This window comes from Periplaneta americana, chromosome 4, assembly GCF_040183065.1.
Source record: "Periplaneta americana isolate PAMFEO1 chromosome 4, P.americana_PAMFEO1_priV1, whole genome shotgun sequence".
NCBI classification, from domain to species: Eukaryota; Metazoa; Arthropoda; class Insecta; order Blattodea; family Blattidae; genus Periplaneta; species Periplaneta americana.
Genome location: NC_091120.1, coordinates 182,330,646 through 182,348,064, shown reverse-complemented (window position 1 = coordinate 182,348,064; position 17,419 = coordinate 182,330,646). Strand labels below are relative to the sequence as shown.

General features: G+C 32.9%; 1 protein-coding gene across 2 annotated transcripts in view; it reads left to right on the top strand.

The window, feature by feature from the left end:
• LOC138698496 (uncharacterized) overlaps positions 1 to 17,419 on the top strand; it is a 34,715-nt gene that overhangs the window by 1,568 nt on the left and 15,728 nt on the right. For both annotated transcript variants that reach the window (XR_011331881.1, XM_069824463.1), the window contains exon 3: positions 11,586 to 11,617. The gene's annotated coding sequence lies outside the window, so the exon portion shown is untranslated. The remainder of the gene's footprint in view (positions 1 to 11,585; positions 11,618 to 17,419) is intronic.

Below are 17,419 nucleotides of genomic sequence, written 5' to 3'. Positions count from 1 at the left end.
GTTTATTCAGGCTTTTTTTTGGTATATATCCTACCTATCTTCACCTGACATAATTAGGAACATTAAATCCAGACGTTTGAGGTGGGCAGGGCATGTAGCACGTAAGGACGAAACCAGAAATGCATACAGAGTGTTAGTTGGGAGGCCGGAGTGAAAAAGACCTTTGGGGAGGCCGAGACATAGATGGGAAGATAATATTAATGAGGGAGGTGGGATATGATAGTAGAGACTGGATTAATCTTGCTTAGGATAGGGACCAATGGCAGGCCTTAAAAGCTAATAAGTGTGTACTTACCAAGAAACTTATTATGCAAGGCATACCAAAAACTTCAGCATACAAAACCTAACCTCTCACTGAACCTTGATGATGTTATTGATGTGCGTCATGTTGAGCAACGTTTTCTAACAAATTACCAGCTTTTCATAAGATAACTGAGGCTTTGTTTTTCTCTTCAGTGAGTGCAAGAAAGGAATATCTGGTGTCTTTTAAAAGTAAATGTTGCCATTCATAGTGTTGCTGTATGAATTGTTATTTTTTTCATCTTCTGGTTTCTTCCTTTAAATAAGTCGACAGTTTGAACACACTAAGTCAGGAACCACGAACTCTGATTAAGGTTGTCAGTTCTTGAAGTGGACGGCCAATCTTGATAATCTTCGACTGATTCTCGGCCATCTTTAAACCTATTGTACTATTTTAAAGCATACATACTTATTCCCGAAAGCTGTTTCTAAAAGTTCGTAGGTCTCCAAAGCTGATTTTCTGGTTTAAAATTAAAAGTTGTTCCTTTTTTTTTCGTCCATTTTTACGCATACAATAATCTGCCTAAAGCACTTAACACTGCCTCACTCAACAGGCTGAAACTTTCACTAATCAAAGATAAAGCGGTGAACTTTTCAGGATCTTTCAAGGACAAAACAAGCTTTCTTTTCCTCACCCTCACCCCCACTTCATGTAACTCCTAACCAGTAAACATTGGCAGCACCGGTCAAAGAAGCTTCCAATCACACCTCACTGATTCAATGTCAAATTTTTCTTATATCATAACTTCATGCCCGCTCATTGCTTCATTGGGTTATACTCTATATTATGTTAAAACAGAATTAACGATACATTCAATTATACTAATTTTCGTATAAATTCTTGGATAAGTATTAGTCTAAATATTGTTTCTTTAGGCAACTCTTAATATTTGATTATACTGTATACTATAGTGGTAGGTATTTTTATATCTGCAACCATTGTACAGTGATCTCATTCACCTCATATGCTAAATGTCAACTAACCCTACCGGTACAGGTGAACTAGAGGGTGGAGGTTGAGAAGTTGTGTTCTACTTGTACTAAATGTACTACATTTGCCGACTGCTGAGATACCGGTGCATAAAGAGTAATTTGATTAAATAATTACCTCACATCTAGTACAAAGAGACGCACGTATGGTGTTCCAAGAGGTTTAATGTTTATCTTGTATTAAATAATTCAACTAAGTTGTATCCAAGACGTTACATATGCGTATGGAGTTTTGTTATGAATGCAATTAGTCCAGATAAGTTAACCTGTGTATATTGAAACAGTGTTAACTAATTGGGGTTATAAGAAATATATACTATTTAATATTTGGCAATTAATTTTTTCAGTTTGACTTCCTTGTGGATGATATCACGGTAAGATATGGCAAACACACTTGGATATTGCTTGAATTTTGCACACATTATAAGCGACACTGTTTGGACATTTAATTCTAGAGCACTGACACTTGTGTTAATTTGCACATTACAGCAAATAATGACAAAAATATAGTTTGCGAAATGAAAGAATATAAAAGAATGTGACATAGTGTAGGATAAAAGTCTCAGAAAATTTCTTCACCTGCATCTGTGCTATTTCTTAACTCTCAACATCATCTCCTATTTATCCATTTTTTTTTTTTTTGTGTTTGCTTTTACTTCTCTGTAAACCCTTGCTTTTTGAGTATAATGTTGTACTATTGCCGACTGTATCCCAGTGTTCTTTAATTCTTGCTATAATGTCAGAAATTCGCATAATGGCTCTTGTAGCAAGTAAAGGCATTTGATCAGGAGACAAAAAACAGCTGAAAAGGCATTACCTATCCCATTATATGTGGTAATTGAAAGAATAGCCAAAACAAGGTGGTGAACATCTGAAAAGAAACAGGAACTGATGGAGAGTTATCTTTGCCTGGGAAGAAGGAATGCTGATCAGAGGAGTACAAATCTGTTGATGACGTCAGTCACTATGCTATAAAAGCAATAGAGGAATTCTATAACTACGAGAAGATATTACCACAATCTAGTATATACAGTCACGAAGCTCAATACATAGTAAATATGCATCCATAGATAGTTGCTAACCACTAGGATCGCTACTGTCGCCTCATTACAGACAATGCGAAATAGTATCGGCACAGTCTATTCTTCCTAGCACCCTCACAACTCAAGCTTCGTGACTGTATATATTAGACTATGATATTACCATCATGATAGAAACTATTATGTCTTAAAAATATAGTCATTGGACTCTTAAGACACACATTCAACAAAAATGGGTTTTAGATGAATGGAAGAAATGTGCTCGCCAGGATTTGAAGTCTGAACTTATATTTCTACTGTTTTCAAATTTTGGCACACTGATAAAGATACCAAAATAGTCGAGGGACATCTTACAATTTTGAGAGGGATATTTTGTTAATTAAAAAAAAAAAAACTAATACTAAGATTATGAATAAAAGTTCAACTGCTGAAATTGGAATTAATGTGCTACTTAAAAAAGCACGGAGAAATATAAAAAATGCTTAAAATCAGAAAAATAATACAACTACAGTATTTTCTAATGATACCAAGTATACAACTACAATTTTTTTAACATTGAAGATGATGAATCAGATACAATTTTGATTTGTAAAAGGAAATGTTTCTGGTTACAAAACTAATTCAAATGCGAAAATCTAACTTATGAACCCATATGAAATAGACTCCTTTCTCATCACAAATTCTTCATAACTCATTTTCTAGGTGAGCTCTTATACAATACTGAATCTATTTTATAATTTACTTAGAACAATATATATTTTTAATGCAGAGGTACTTGAAATATAACTAATTTGCCTAAAACAGTGAAAAAACAACAAGAAGGAAAAGAAAAACACAGATGACACCAAGGGCACACCGATTTGGGGGGGGGGGGGGAATCCATCGGGTCCAGACCCTCTCCTCAATGTGATAAGTTGTAGCATTTTTACTGAGTTTTTAAGCATTGACAGCATATAATTCTGTTATCTATAATTTCATCGAAATGATTCACATACATGTACATAACACTTTTGATTTGACATCCATTGTGACATCAAGGTTCTCCACAAGATGTTGAGATGTTGTTAACAAACTAAAGAAAAACCCAAGATGACTGGACTTCTATTAAAAGAAAAGTTGCCTGTTTCTTTGTGTGTGTGTGCATGTGCGTGCGTGTGTGGTTTTTTTAATTATTATTATTTTTTTTTTTGTCAAAACCGATATCTTCAGGTTCAATAGCAGTACAAAATCCTCGTTCCCACTTACCTTTCCTACATTTCTGACAGAGTCTGTTCTTTACTCTCACATAAGTACAATATGAAATAATATACTTACAGTATGTTTGAAAGCCAGATTTGTGACATACATTTTATCAACAGCAACCAGTATTACGTTTATTTTAATTTTTATATAACACATTGCATGTATTTTTATGTAGGTAGACATATAAACAATTTTTATTTAATTATGCACAGTTTATTTATAGATAATAGCTTCGTGTTTCAAGACTTCATCACATTGTATGCTTGAAAAACTTTTGTTAGCCTGATTTGCTACATTTCCATTTACAGTACCATAATGCATGCATTGGACACAAAGACATTTAAAAAATATAAGTTCCTTTTGTAATATATTTAGGAGAGAGAGAACAACTGTTGTTACACTTAAAGTTGGCTGTATAAAATTACAGAATTTCTGTGGAGGCACCCCAGATGTTGATAACAATAAATATTATTGTATTATCATTTCAGAATTTCTCTTCCTCTTATTTTTATGTACAGTTGTTATGTTTATAAATACACAAACCAGTTTGTCTGTCATTGGTATAGGCTACACCTCAGTCATTTCAGGATGTAGCTGGCGTGATATTTTCAAATAGACTGCCTTTGCATCTCTTCATAGTGACATGGATAAATATATAATAGGATGCGAAACTTACTGAGTTTCTCGTAACACATACTAAGTTAGAGGCGCTGTTGTAGAAATTGATCTTGCTGCCATCTGTTTGTGGGAGGGGCGTTATTACATCTAGCAGCGCACCAAATAGCGAAAAGAGTAATTACTCCATGCATTTAGCAGCACACCTGGTGACGAAAATGTTAAACTGTGCAGAAAGTATTCCCTCCCACCCTCATCGATATTCAAAACTAACCCAATTTAAAATAAAACATTTACATTTTTATTCCTCACAGCATCTTCTACTGAAAATTCTTACCAGAGCCAACAGGAAGATAAAAGATACTATGTGTTTTACACTACCCGATTAAAATATAACCAGACAGAGACAAAAAATAAAGCAAAAGGTTAGATAATTGAGATTGTATTCTTTGGGTATTTATTGTACAGCACAATGGAAAAGTCTGCAAGAACTACGTAGATAGTTCAATTTATTATATTACTATTACTTTACAATACATTCAGCAACACTATTTTTACAATGTCCATAAACATCACTGTTTAACATACACTGCTTATACACAAACGTATCACTTTATGTTCACTTATTAGCAAGTTTCAATCCGTCATCTCGGCTCCTCGACTCTCCCGTACAGCAATATCTTGAACGGATAAATCGAGAATTCTGGGTAACGTACCCAACACCTAGTTCTAATGTTCACCACCTACGACATTGGGTGCTGATCACCTTATTTCAGACTCCCAAATCCAGATGGTGCTGACCACAGTTTCACATCCTATTATATATTTATCCATGATAGTGACGTGTCAACTTGCATGGCAATCATAATTGACCACTATTATAACATACAGTTACAAGATGGCATTTACTTGTATAAGTTACTTGTTATGTCCAGTGAAAAGTTCCAAATTTCCTTTCAGATATCCTCCTTTTCTTCTTTACATTCTTGATTGGAAATGTTTTGTTATTATGATGACAGTAGGATGGTTTGTTACATGGTTTACATTCCTAAAACACTATAAAGTTAAGAAACTAAATTAATCAGATAAAGTAATATCAAGGCTTCTGACAGTTGTGGCATATGGATAGATGAGTACCGAAATTGCAACATTACAGAAAACTTTCGTATAATATAGACAGAATTTGAAAACCAATTGTGATGAAATGAATGCAGAAATGTTTGTTCTTATTTTATTATGAAATGCTTAAAGACAAGAAAAGACAAGGTTAAAAGTATTCATGTTTAAAGCAAGGTTGTATTAGCAAATGTAGGTACAGTGTAGGCGGTTTAAATATTGTTTGGTCGGTCAGTAGCCCGATCCCCATGCAATTGCTGGCATTCCCCTCCCTGAAATCACAGTGCTCTTTCCGTCTGTAGTCAGTCGTGAGTGAGAGTTCATTAGAGAGCACAGTAGTATCATCCAATGGATCATCATATATTCATTTTGAAGATGTACATCAATTATAGAAAGTTGTGTGCCAGAACAAGACAAGCATTTAGACGTAAATTTCTATGACAATCCAGTCCTAACAGGAAAAGCAATATTAAAGTTAGTGAATAAGTTTAATAAAACAGGTTCTGTGACTGACTCTAAAAGAAAATGAAGATGTCATCCTCCATCATAACTGCACAAAATCGCACAAGGTACTCTTACTGAGTGAACTTAGGTACAAAGTGCTGATACATTCTCCATACAGTTCAGATTTATCCCTGTGTGAATGTTTTGACCTCTGAAGAAATGCTTAGAGAGCAAAGCATGTGTAATGAATGACCTGTTGATGAAAGAAGTGTGGAATTGGCTGCAAAATTAACCAGAAATGTTCTTTAAAGGAAGAATAAAAAAGCTTCATGATTAGTAGCAGAAGTGTATCGATAAGCTGGGGAACATTTTGAAAAGTAATCAGAGTTTGAATTTTTCATGTGTCATTGTAATGTTCTGAAATTAAGTCCAGATGAAATTTGTACTCCCTACTTACTTTATTTGTAATTTTTTAAAAAAGGTTTGTATTATTTAGTGGGCCTGTTTATATTTTGTCGCATTTTAATGATACCAACATTAAAATGAGTGGTTCATAGCAACCAGAAATAACAAAGCTTTTTTTATTTGACTCAGAAGATGCAAAAAGGTGACATGTGACAAAAAAACATATTTTACAGGAGACAATAAAAACTTTCTAATTCTTGCAAGTCATAAATAACGTTCTGTGTATATACATGGTGAACAATAAGTGTGGAATATTGCTAATAAGTTCATAAATTTTAATTTTACAAAAAAAAAGTTTTATACAATTTGGGGATAAACTATACAATATGATACAGTGTTCGAAAAAAGTTATTCGGGCACACAGTGTGTGACAGTAAACTTAATTTTTTTTAAATGACACTCTATATTAAAATTTGCATATTCCGATCTTCATTAAATTATACATATGAATGTGTAAAAATTTTACCCATTCTCCTGTTTAATGTCTTTTAACTATTGAAACAAAGGTTTGTATGTTTTGAGAGTGGGTAGATTTCTCGACATAAATGAACAGAGCCTAATAAACATAGGTCCTAAATTTAATACAGTGCCTTCCAAGATACCTTATTTGTGTAGAGTATTCCGTGGTGCAGACTATCTTTTCTGTTTGGACTCACTGACACAATTTTATTGGTTGTGTTTACCTCTGCAGTGCATTAAGGACCATGGTTCATGCACGATGGGGCACATAATGTGACAATACTTAACCCAGACATTTCATGATCGATGGATTGGTCGAGGAGTTCCAGAAGTATGGTCTCCCTGATCTCCTCACCTTAATCTTTTGGATTTATGGCTATGGAAATACTTAAAGACTTTGGTATGTGCCACACCCATCGATAGCATATAAATATTTCAGGAGCGTGTGTACAATGAAAGTCAACAAATTCAAGAGTAGTAAGTGTGCATTATATGATTCTCAGAGCCATGGGGCTGAAGAATGTGTGACAATGAGTGGCAATGACATAGAGCACCTCCTATAGTGACTTAATTGATTGATTTTACAAGAACTTGCTTCGTGGATTTCAAACTTGAGACAAATAAGCATGTAAAATCATGTTGAGTAGACCATAAAACTAAACAAAACACTATCACTAACCAAACTTGACAACAGATGCTCAGAATGAGAACCATTCACAGCTAAACAAACGAAAACAGTTCATTGTCTTTCTCACAGTTACACAACTGATCTGTTACATCTCATATCTACAATAGTGAGATGGAGGTAATGAAGGGATCTGCTGGATTAAGAACAACACTTTCAATAACCTTGCTGTAGATAAGACAGTAGAGAAATCAATTAGATCCAATATATCACTGTGAAAATATATGAGTGGAAGGCCCGTTATACAGTCATCCGTATGCTACGCAGTATGCACTACGGATCCGTAGGCAGTTTGCTTTCACAGTCACGCATAGCAAATCCGTAGCAGATTAATTATATCAGTCGGCTTGTTTGTTTCAAAATGAGCATGCTTCAAGGAAAGCTTTTGGCTGCACATTATTTGTATTAAAAAAAGTGCATAATAGACAATATTGTGTTCACCCGCTACTAATTCTAAAAATCCTGAAGGAAGCTTTTATAAATCTACATAGTGACTTGCGCGAGATCGAAAGAAAGTTCCTTTAACTAATTGCACATGTTTATTCAATCGTTTGATGAACAATTGGAAAAATTACAATAAATGCAGCTTGAACTGGATCTACATAATTATGTCATACCGAGCGGTTTGCTGTTAACATAAGGTGATAAAAATTACTCAGATGAATAAATTATTTATAATCGACATTTTATTATTTCTTGTTCATTATAACAAATTACAAAACCATCAATTATATTTGTTATAATCTATATAGATCAAAGTTTCTCATCTTTTCTCATTTCCTCACTTTATTTTAGTGCTGGCCTCTAAGTCTAAGATGTAGATTGTGTAGAATGTACTGTAATGTTTTTCCTTTCTCTTGTACGGGGGAGGAACTCGAAGGCTTACACTGCAGCCTGAAGCTTATTGTGCTTACCACCCTATTCTTGTGAATGATTGGGTAGCCGAACTGCCGCGCTCATGTACAAGTACAGCACGCTGCACCGTGTATGGATGATGATGATGATGATGATGATATCTGAATTAATAATGGCGAAATGAGTCCGAGGTCCAATGCTGAAAGTTACTTAGCAATTCTACTTCAATTAGTTGGGGGAAAACCCCGGAAAAACCCCAACCAGATAACTTGTCCCAACCAGAATTTGAACCCGGGCCCGCTCGTTTCATAGCCAGACATGCTGACCATTACTCCACAGCGGTGGACTACTGTAATGTTACTCAACCTTTTTGATTTTGAGGCTTCTTTTTTCCTCACATTGCTTTAGTGCGGCTACCTGGCCTGAGGTGTGGAGTAAAATGTAGAAATACAAAGTAGTAATATGAAATTTGGTATCAATTCAAAAAGAAAAAACTTAATTAGCTTGTTTTAATTTAATGTAAAATTGTCAGATAATAAAATTTTCAAAGAACAACTTTTAAAATTGTTATATTATTATTATTATTATTATTATTATTATTATTATTATTATTATTATTATTATTATTATTATCATTATTATTATTATTATTATTATTATTATTATTATTATTACCACCATTATTTTTTTCATTGCACCCCACTACCAGTTGGTCTGTCACCCTCAGGGCTGCAGCCCCCTTCCCGGTTGAGAATCACTGATTTAGATTAAATGTGTTTTAAATACACTGAGTAAATATTTATATTGACTAGATACTCTTAATTAAATATTCCTTAACTTATTTTATAGATAAGAGGTTTTATATATATATATATATATATATATTATATACAGTAGTGTGTTGCCCATAATAGGTAAATTCCTGTGAGTGAAAGAGTATCTTTGGAGGATCTTTGGAGGTTGATGGAGATCAGAGAATTGACATCAAGGAAGACTGTTATTCTGGTTGGGAAATGTTTCCAGTGTGGCAATGTGAACTGATATTTGTGTATTCTGAAGTACGATTTTTCTGAATATTAGCCCACTGAAAAATGGCAAATGAACAGACTGAGTAAGTGATGTGAATGGGAAGGACGGAATAAAAGGGGATGGTTCATGTTTTGTATTCGAAAGACTGTGTTTCCATACAATAATGTAGTTTCTACTTCTGAAAAATGTCCTAACAGCTAACTAAATTATCCTCAACGGAAGATTTTTTTTTCTGGAACTTCTGCCATGTCTTCTCTCATCTTCATCACTCATCTGCATTTCATTGTGTGTTATTGTCCATTTCTTCAAAATTGTTCAATATAATGTCACACGTATCACGCCACAACTTCTGATGCCTCTATTTTTGTATTATTCACAAAAAGGATCCCAGAAACATTGTCTTCTATCTAATTGACTGATAACAGCTGCGTATCAAAAGTCATAATGCTTTCAAACATGAATTTTACTGCTTATTATGCCGCTACGCTATGCGTAGTACGCATGACTGTGTAAGCCCACACTTGTCCAAGGTATTCATGTCTTCTCCGTAGTCTGTAGCGCCTAGCGGGACGTCCGTATGGATCCTACGGATGCGTACAGTACGCAGAACTGTGTAAGCTCCCATATGTGTAAGGTATTTTGCTATGGATCCGTAGTCCGTAGCGCGTAGCATACGGATAACTGTGTAACGGGCCGAAGATTCAAAACATAAAATTATTGTAGGCTCTCATGGTCACATAAAATCAAATATAAATCAATTTATAAGTAACCTCAAGAAGTTCAAAAAGTTTTTCGGACTAGAATATTGATTCTGTTAATGAGTCGATCATATAAGATATTAGAGCAGCTATAAGACATAAATAATTATTATAGATAGATGTAAGATGACAGTAACAGAATATATGTCCTGTACATGAAGAAACTCCGAACACAATGACGTCAATAGAGTAGAACAAATCGGTGACATTGTTCAATAAATAATTAATCAGTCAACTGCAGTAATCAACCAAGAGAACATATATTTTACTTATTTCTTCCATTGCAACAACAAAATGATCTGCATTCAATTGATTTACATTTTTTCTCAACATTTTTGCATGTTGCTATCGCTTGTACATTATGTATGTGTGTTGGTACGAAATATGTTTATCTTGATGTCTTTGTAGTAAGTTTATTTGAATTTATGGTGAAACTTCGATATCCTCCCACACACTAGAGAAAAATCGTACTTAAATAATTTAAAATTACCTGAAAAATGTAACACACCACTCTAGAGACACAATGTGGTCACTGTGAAAGTTATGTAACTACTTAATAGGTAACAGTTCCATGTAATACACAACACTCCATACTGTTATTACTAAAGCCACATCTTTGGCACAACTTATGGCTTGTGGATCATCGCAAACCTTGACCTCAACTCCTCTGAGCTCGAATCCTTATGTACTTGGTCAGTCATAACAACCTCATAAAATACCAGGTGAAATTATGAAGCAATTAATTAAATTACGATCATTTGGTCCAGGGAGCATCCATTTTTGGTGTAAGGATAATTCGTTTGACGTGTCTAAATTAGTCTTGTCTTGGATACATTCTTTAATAAATCACTCCAAACCAATATGAATATAACATAGATTGTGTACGAAGATAATTTTTTGTGTTGGCCCAATTGTGCATCATTATTTACATACCCGAATATAAAAATTAATATGGCACATAACATTATTTCAGTATTAATATGTAAGTAATAAAAAATGTGTACTTTACAGAATTATATTTTTTAACACAACAAATCAGCAAACTTTAAATATAAGTAAGAAATTCATTTGCTGATTTGATGTATTATAAAATATAATTCTATAAGGTACACATTATAGCCTATGCACTTAATATGTGCCACATATATATCTGTAAAGTTATTACTCTTTAATTTTCATTTGATCACGAAATAACGCAATTCAAATGAGATGTCAGTCTTGTGTGTGGCATGAGAGGATATTGAAGTTTCAGTGAATTTCTCATTTACATTTAAAGTTTTTCTATTTGATGTGTTAAAAAATATGCTCATTTTCTCTTGTGATGATCCACTCCTTTATTATTGCTTGACTGTCACATGTTACACATCTCTGAGGCTGGTAGATATTTTGTTATATAATGAAAACATTTTCTTTTTCAATCACTTTAATGTTTGTTTTTGTGTAAAAAATTAAATGGTAGAAGTGTATTAAGGCAACTTTACATTACAGTTAAAAATTCACACAAACAACTAACAAAAATAATAGGCCTTTACATATAAGTTCATTTCATAGTACTTGAAAATTAATAATAATGTTTTGATTTTACAGATACAACCTGAAGAACCAAAGCCTTCGAGAGGGTAAGTTGATTTTGTGATATGTTTTACAGAAGTTAAGTAGACTACATCATTTTATTATGACCTTCATTGCTGATGGATGAATGATTTTATCCTGTTTAATTTTCGTAAGCTCTTGAATTTGTAGTTTAAGTCATAGGAGTGTTGAATTAATAGTATTTATAGTTATCAACAAAATTCCTTTGGATATATGTTGTTAATAGTAAGTTTATAACATACATTTCCTTATAAATATGAGATAAGTTATGATACATTTTGCACAGAATAGTTTGCTGAAAGTAGATATTTGTGCACTATAGATGTGTCAGTTATGACCAGGCAGTGCATTTTCGTTCCCAAACGTACAGCAGATCGAGTAGTTTCTTCTGTTAGCTACATCTATTACATTACGTGAATGAGTAAGCAAGGTCGAATTGCAAGTAGATAGGCATGGGGTTATTAAATAATAAAGATGTAATGTAATATAAATATGCCCCTATAACGTTATACAATGTAGAAAGAACATTCTCTTAGTTTAAACACATTTTATGTGAAGTTCGTAAAAGACTTGCATTTCATAACCTCACTACAATGGGATAGGTTTTGATAAACGAATTATTTGTACGTATATATTGTGTAAAATATAAATTTATTGCGCTAAACTGGAGAATTCCCACGGTATCTTTGAACCGTGCCGTTACGTTTAGCACCAAATTTAAGTAAATACACAATCTCGCCAACATAAGAACACGACGTTGGTGTGTGGCGTTGTTGGAGGGAGAAATTTGTTTATTTTCTCTCTCTACCTCCTTCGTTCTGAACATTACTGAGAGATAGCACCACTGTTAGCTACAAGATATATTTGCGCAAATATATTGAAGTAGATTACGTGACCTATTACGTGACTTAGATGAGAGTCTCAGGACAAAACAGTTTTGCTATATTTCTTTTTTTATTAAATGTTAAGCACAGGAACGCCATATCGTAATTTCATTTAAGAAACAAGCCAAACAAATTATCTTTGCATCAAAAACGGATGCTCCCTGGACTAAATTATCGTATTTTATAATTGTTTGAATGTAACAGAAGCCAGAAGTCTTGCACTTGACTAATGCAGTGAATTATTTAAGAATATAGTCGCGAATTTTACTACCACCATTTCGATTGTGTTTTGTTTGGCATGGCTCGGTACGGCCCGGTGACTAGTGGCCAGCGAGTAACATCGACTATCGACATTGCTCTGCCGTGGGTATTATCCAGTTGATCCTTTTCTTAGCTTAAACAAATATTTACTGGCATTTATAGTAAAAGATATTAATTTCATAATCGCAGAATATATATGTCTTTGTTCACCGTAATGGAGTTGATTTCGTTAAATGAATTAATTGAATATATTATATATAGAGTATTTACTGTTAATGTGTATCATGCTTACTGTTGTGTTCTATATTTAGAACATGAATTAATTGAATATATTATATATAGAGTATTTACAGTTAATGTGTATCATGTTTACTATTATGTTCTATATTTCAAAGTGATGAAGTTTCACCATTACAATGAGGGGAAATACAGCAGTGGAGAAGTTCGGGGAATTGTTGTTATATCAGAACAGACGAACAACTGTCTAAAAAAAATAGTGTATGACAGTCTTGAGGTGTTATTCCAAAATTTTTTTAAACTTTTCTGAAACAGTTTGGATTACCCAATTCACTAATGGACGAAATATTAGTTACAGTTCTTAAAAAAAAAAAAAAATCTTGTCAAATATTAAGTCATCACATCCATCATATTTCTTACATGTATTTATTTTATTTAGTATCATATCTCTAATTTTCCAAACAAAATTGTAGTTTTATTGTATCAATGAGACCTGTACCAAATTTTGTGAGTATACTAAGTCCTAGTATACTCCATTGGGAGGCAATTTGTTTAAATAAAATAAAAATTATTTTAGTTTGTTCGTAGGTTTGCTTCACTCGGCCTTTCACAAACATCCATAGTCACAAAATAAATTCCGTTTTTAACATTTGTATCCTAAATAACTGTTCTGTTGGAAATGTGGTAATGTAGAAACTAAATTGTTTCAAAATATACAAAATGTATAATGTGAAAGTGTAGTAGGCCTATATGTCATCGTGATGACAATGTTTATTTTTCTTTAAAATAAAATAGTGTCCTTTTTCTCCTTTAATGCTTCCATGGATGATAGCATATCATACTTGTTTTCATTAAGAAGAAAAAAGGTTAGTACTTTTTTGCTTCTTACTCACTTATTCACTCACACGCATGTAAGCACAGACTAGCAAATTGTAGGCCTTTAGTTATGTTTGTATACATCAGTAACCCTTCTTTAAAATGAATGGCATTTTATGTCCCATGTATGTACATACTGTATATTCAACAAATATACAATTTCCAAAAGATGAAGATACCGAAAAGTGGGACTATTCTGAAAGCTTTTTTATTTATCTTTTTGTTCTTGTAAAACTAGTTTTGTTCCGCGTATTTTGTGTTCAATAATTTGAAGTAGGTTGACTTTACGATACTATTCATCATTCATCAAAATATTTAGTTTTTTAGCCTTCGTAGTATTTGAAAAAAATAAATTAAAGGCATCTTTCAAAAAAGTTCCATAGTTGGGGCTATTCTGAATCTACATTATTTTTAAATACAGAATGCTTGTCAATGAAACTTTGGCTATCCTGAAACTGTTTTCTCATAGATTATCTTATTCTGATTAATTTGATATACAAGAAGTCAGTGTTTTCTGTTTGCAGTAGGCCTAATAATGAAATGAAAAGAAAGGTCATTTCTACAAAAGGTTTTGTTACAAACTTTTGTTTACAAGTATTAAGACAAAACTTGGAGTTAAACAGATGTATTGGTACATAAAACAAAATTATAGATAAACATAATAGCTCTTAACTTTGCTTGAACTAACCATACTTGTTTATGTCACTGCAAATTAGGCACTTCAATGACAAAAGCAAATTTAATTTGTCCTCCCCGCATTGCAAAAACTGGATCAGGTAATATTTTGATGATATCATCTCTATAAACTGTGTCAATATCACAAGCTTGATGTAACTAACTCATATCTAGAACTAAGACCTATTTACATATAAGGATGTAGTTGAAAAGGAACTAACTGCCAACAGGTTACATTAACATGTTTTTTTAAGCTTTACTGCACTTCGTTTGGGCTATGTTATTTGTTGAAGTAGCCAAATCGTCCATTTCATAATAGCCCCATACCATATTTCAGAAAAGCCCCCACAAAACAACACATCTGGTCCATGGATTGTAGCAAAGCTAAAAATATAGCCTATTACTTGTAGTATTCTTCACATTCCATGAAACAAAAAGGTAATTATAGATGAATAATTATAAGTTTTTATCAGTTACAATAATGAGAATTTCAGCCATCAACTTCCAAGCAATTGTTGTGTGCTTTCACTTAAAATTTCAACATCAACTGTCTTGTTATCCAATTTCTATCATGTTAGTCATTTATAACAGTAAGGAATGTGTTCCATAGAGTTTACATTCCGTGTAGATCAAAGAGAACGAAAAATTAGAGCTGTTTTCAGAGTAACCCCACTTTACGGTATATCATTGCAGAACGAGTTTCAAAGAAAATTTTAAGCAAACAATGAAATGCCATTGCTCATTTCAATTCATTTTGGCCATTAGATATACAGTTTTAAGCTTTGTCAGAATAATTTAAGAGGCATGATGGGACCGATAAGCTGATTACTATAAATGACAATTAGAATTTATTATATGTGCCGTCTATGCTTATCCTTATTTAACAAATATATTGGTTGCTTTCTGCCTCCAGTGAACTCAAGAACACATCCTCATTCATCATACTGTCGCCCCAGCTCCTACCAAATATGGAAAGCTACATAACCATCAAACTGGACAACTATTAATTCTGATCTTAACAATTTTAAAGTATTTTAGTTAATTTTATCATCAGCATTTGTAACACTTTATTACGGCTCATAGAGCCGCTTTGTATTTACATTGTAATTTCTGCCATACAATTATTGATTTTACATAGAAACATGTTATTTTAAATTTTAATATCAATTGAGTTTACTTGAACGGCAACATATAGTGTACTCATACCATACATATGGGCTTACTTGTTTCTGATGATGGCTCCATAGAGCCGAAAACGTTAAAATAGATATATTATGTAACAAAATATTGTATAACCAATATATTTGTTAAATAAGGATAAGCATAGACGGCACATATAATAAATTCTAATTGTCATTTATATTTGTCAGAATACATTGAAAAACATGTAATACATTAAAAAAAAAAGCACTTATAAAAGAAACGCTAAAATTTAAATAATACAATGAAAACATGAAATAATTTGAAACTTTTAAATTAAAGAAAACAGTTCACCCTTCATGTATTAATTGTAACTAATTGCAATTAGATATATTTATTAAAAAACAATTTCATACAAGTTTGTGTTGAAAAATTCAGCAACAGAATAAAAAGGATTATTTAATAACCAATTGTAAAATCTAGTTTTGAAGCTTTTGATTAGATTAGTAATTTATAATATTGACTGGGGAGCTTATTATATAATTTCATCCCCATAATTGAAAAGTTTGTGTTGCTCTTGTGTAATCTACAATATGAAATATTAATTTGTTCACTGTTTATAATTTCATGATCATGTATATTGGCCACTAATGAATAATTGTCGATATTTTGTTGTCGAATGTAAAGTACTAGATCGTAGCTATATATACAAATCTGTGATTGTCTGAAAAGTGGCTGACAATGCTCCAGATAGTTTGATTTACATAAAATTCTAATGGCTTTCTTTTGCAAAAATCAAGACACTTCCAATTTTGGTTCCATTTCCCCAGAAAATTAGGACATATCGGATTATCGACTGAAAGAAAGAAAAGTAAGCACATCGTAAATAATTTTGAGAAACGCAAGTCATTAATTTCTTCAACAGATATAAAACTCTTGATAGCTTTGTGCATATGTATTCGATGTTCTTATCCCATGTTAAACTACTCACTATACTGAGTGAGCAGATTATCTATGAAACGTGAGTGCAGTATGGAGTTCACGGGCCATGAAACATATACTCCCAGCTGGCTGGTAGCAAGATTTTGCAGTTAAACTCGCTGCACTAGTGTGTCTGTCCAAGTTACCGCTTATTTCTATTTTTAAAATGTTATGTACTCACTCATGTCATGTAAGAAGATACTGGAACTGCCACCCCTCATTTTCCGCGTATTTCTTGCGTATTAACATAGCCATACAAATAGAACCAAGCTTTGTCCAAAAACAAGTTGAGATTAAGATCAATTGGTCTGTCATGATCTTTACTGAAAATTCATTCACAAAATCTACTTTTAAGTACCGAATCATCTCGTTTAAGTTGTTGCAACATAGTAATTTTGTACAGTTTTACCACAGTCTGGTATATACAGTCACGAAGCTTGAGTTGTGAGGGTGCTAGGAACAATAGACTGTGCTGGTACTATTTCCCATTCTCTGTAATGAGGTGATATTAGCGATCCTAGTGGTTAGCAACTATCTATGGATGCATATTTACTACGTATTGAGCTTCGTGACTGTATATACTAGACTGGTTTTACCTTGAGTAACTTTGTAACCTCTCGAATAAAAGTGTAGAAAATTCCCGTTTGCTGGAAAAAATGCTGAAGAGATTTGTAGGTGAATTTTCTAGCTGGTGTCCAGTGTCATCCAGAGTTTCTTCTTTGAGCACTGTATCTATTGTCTTTTTCGTTTCTCATCTTGAACACTTCCCATTTA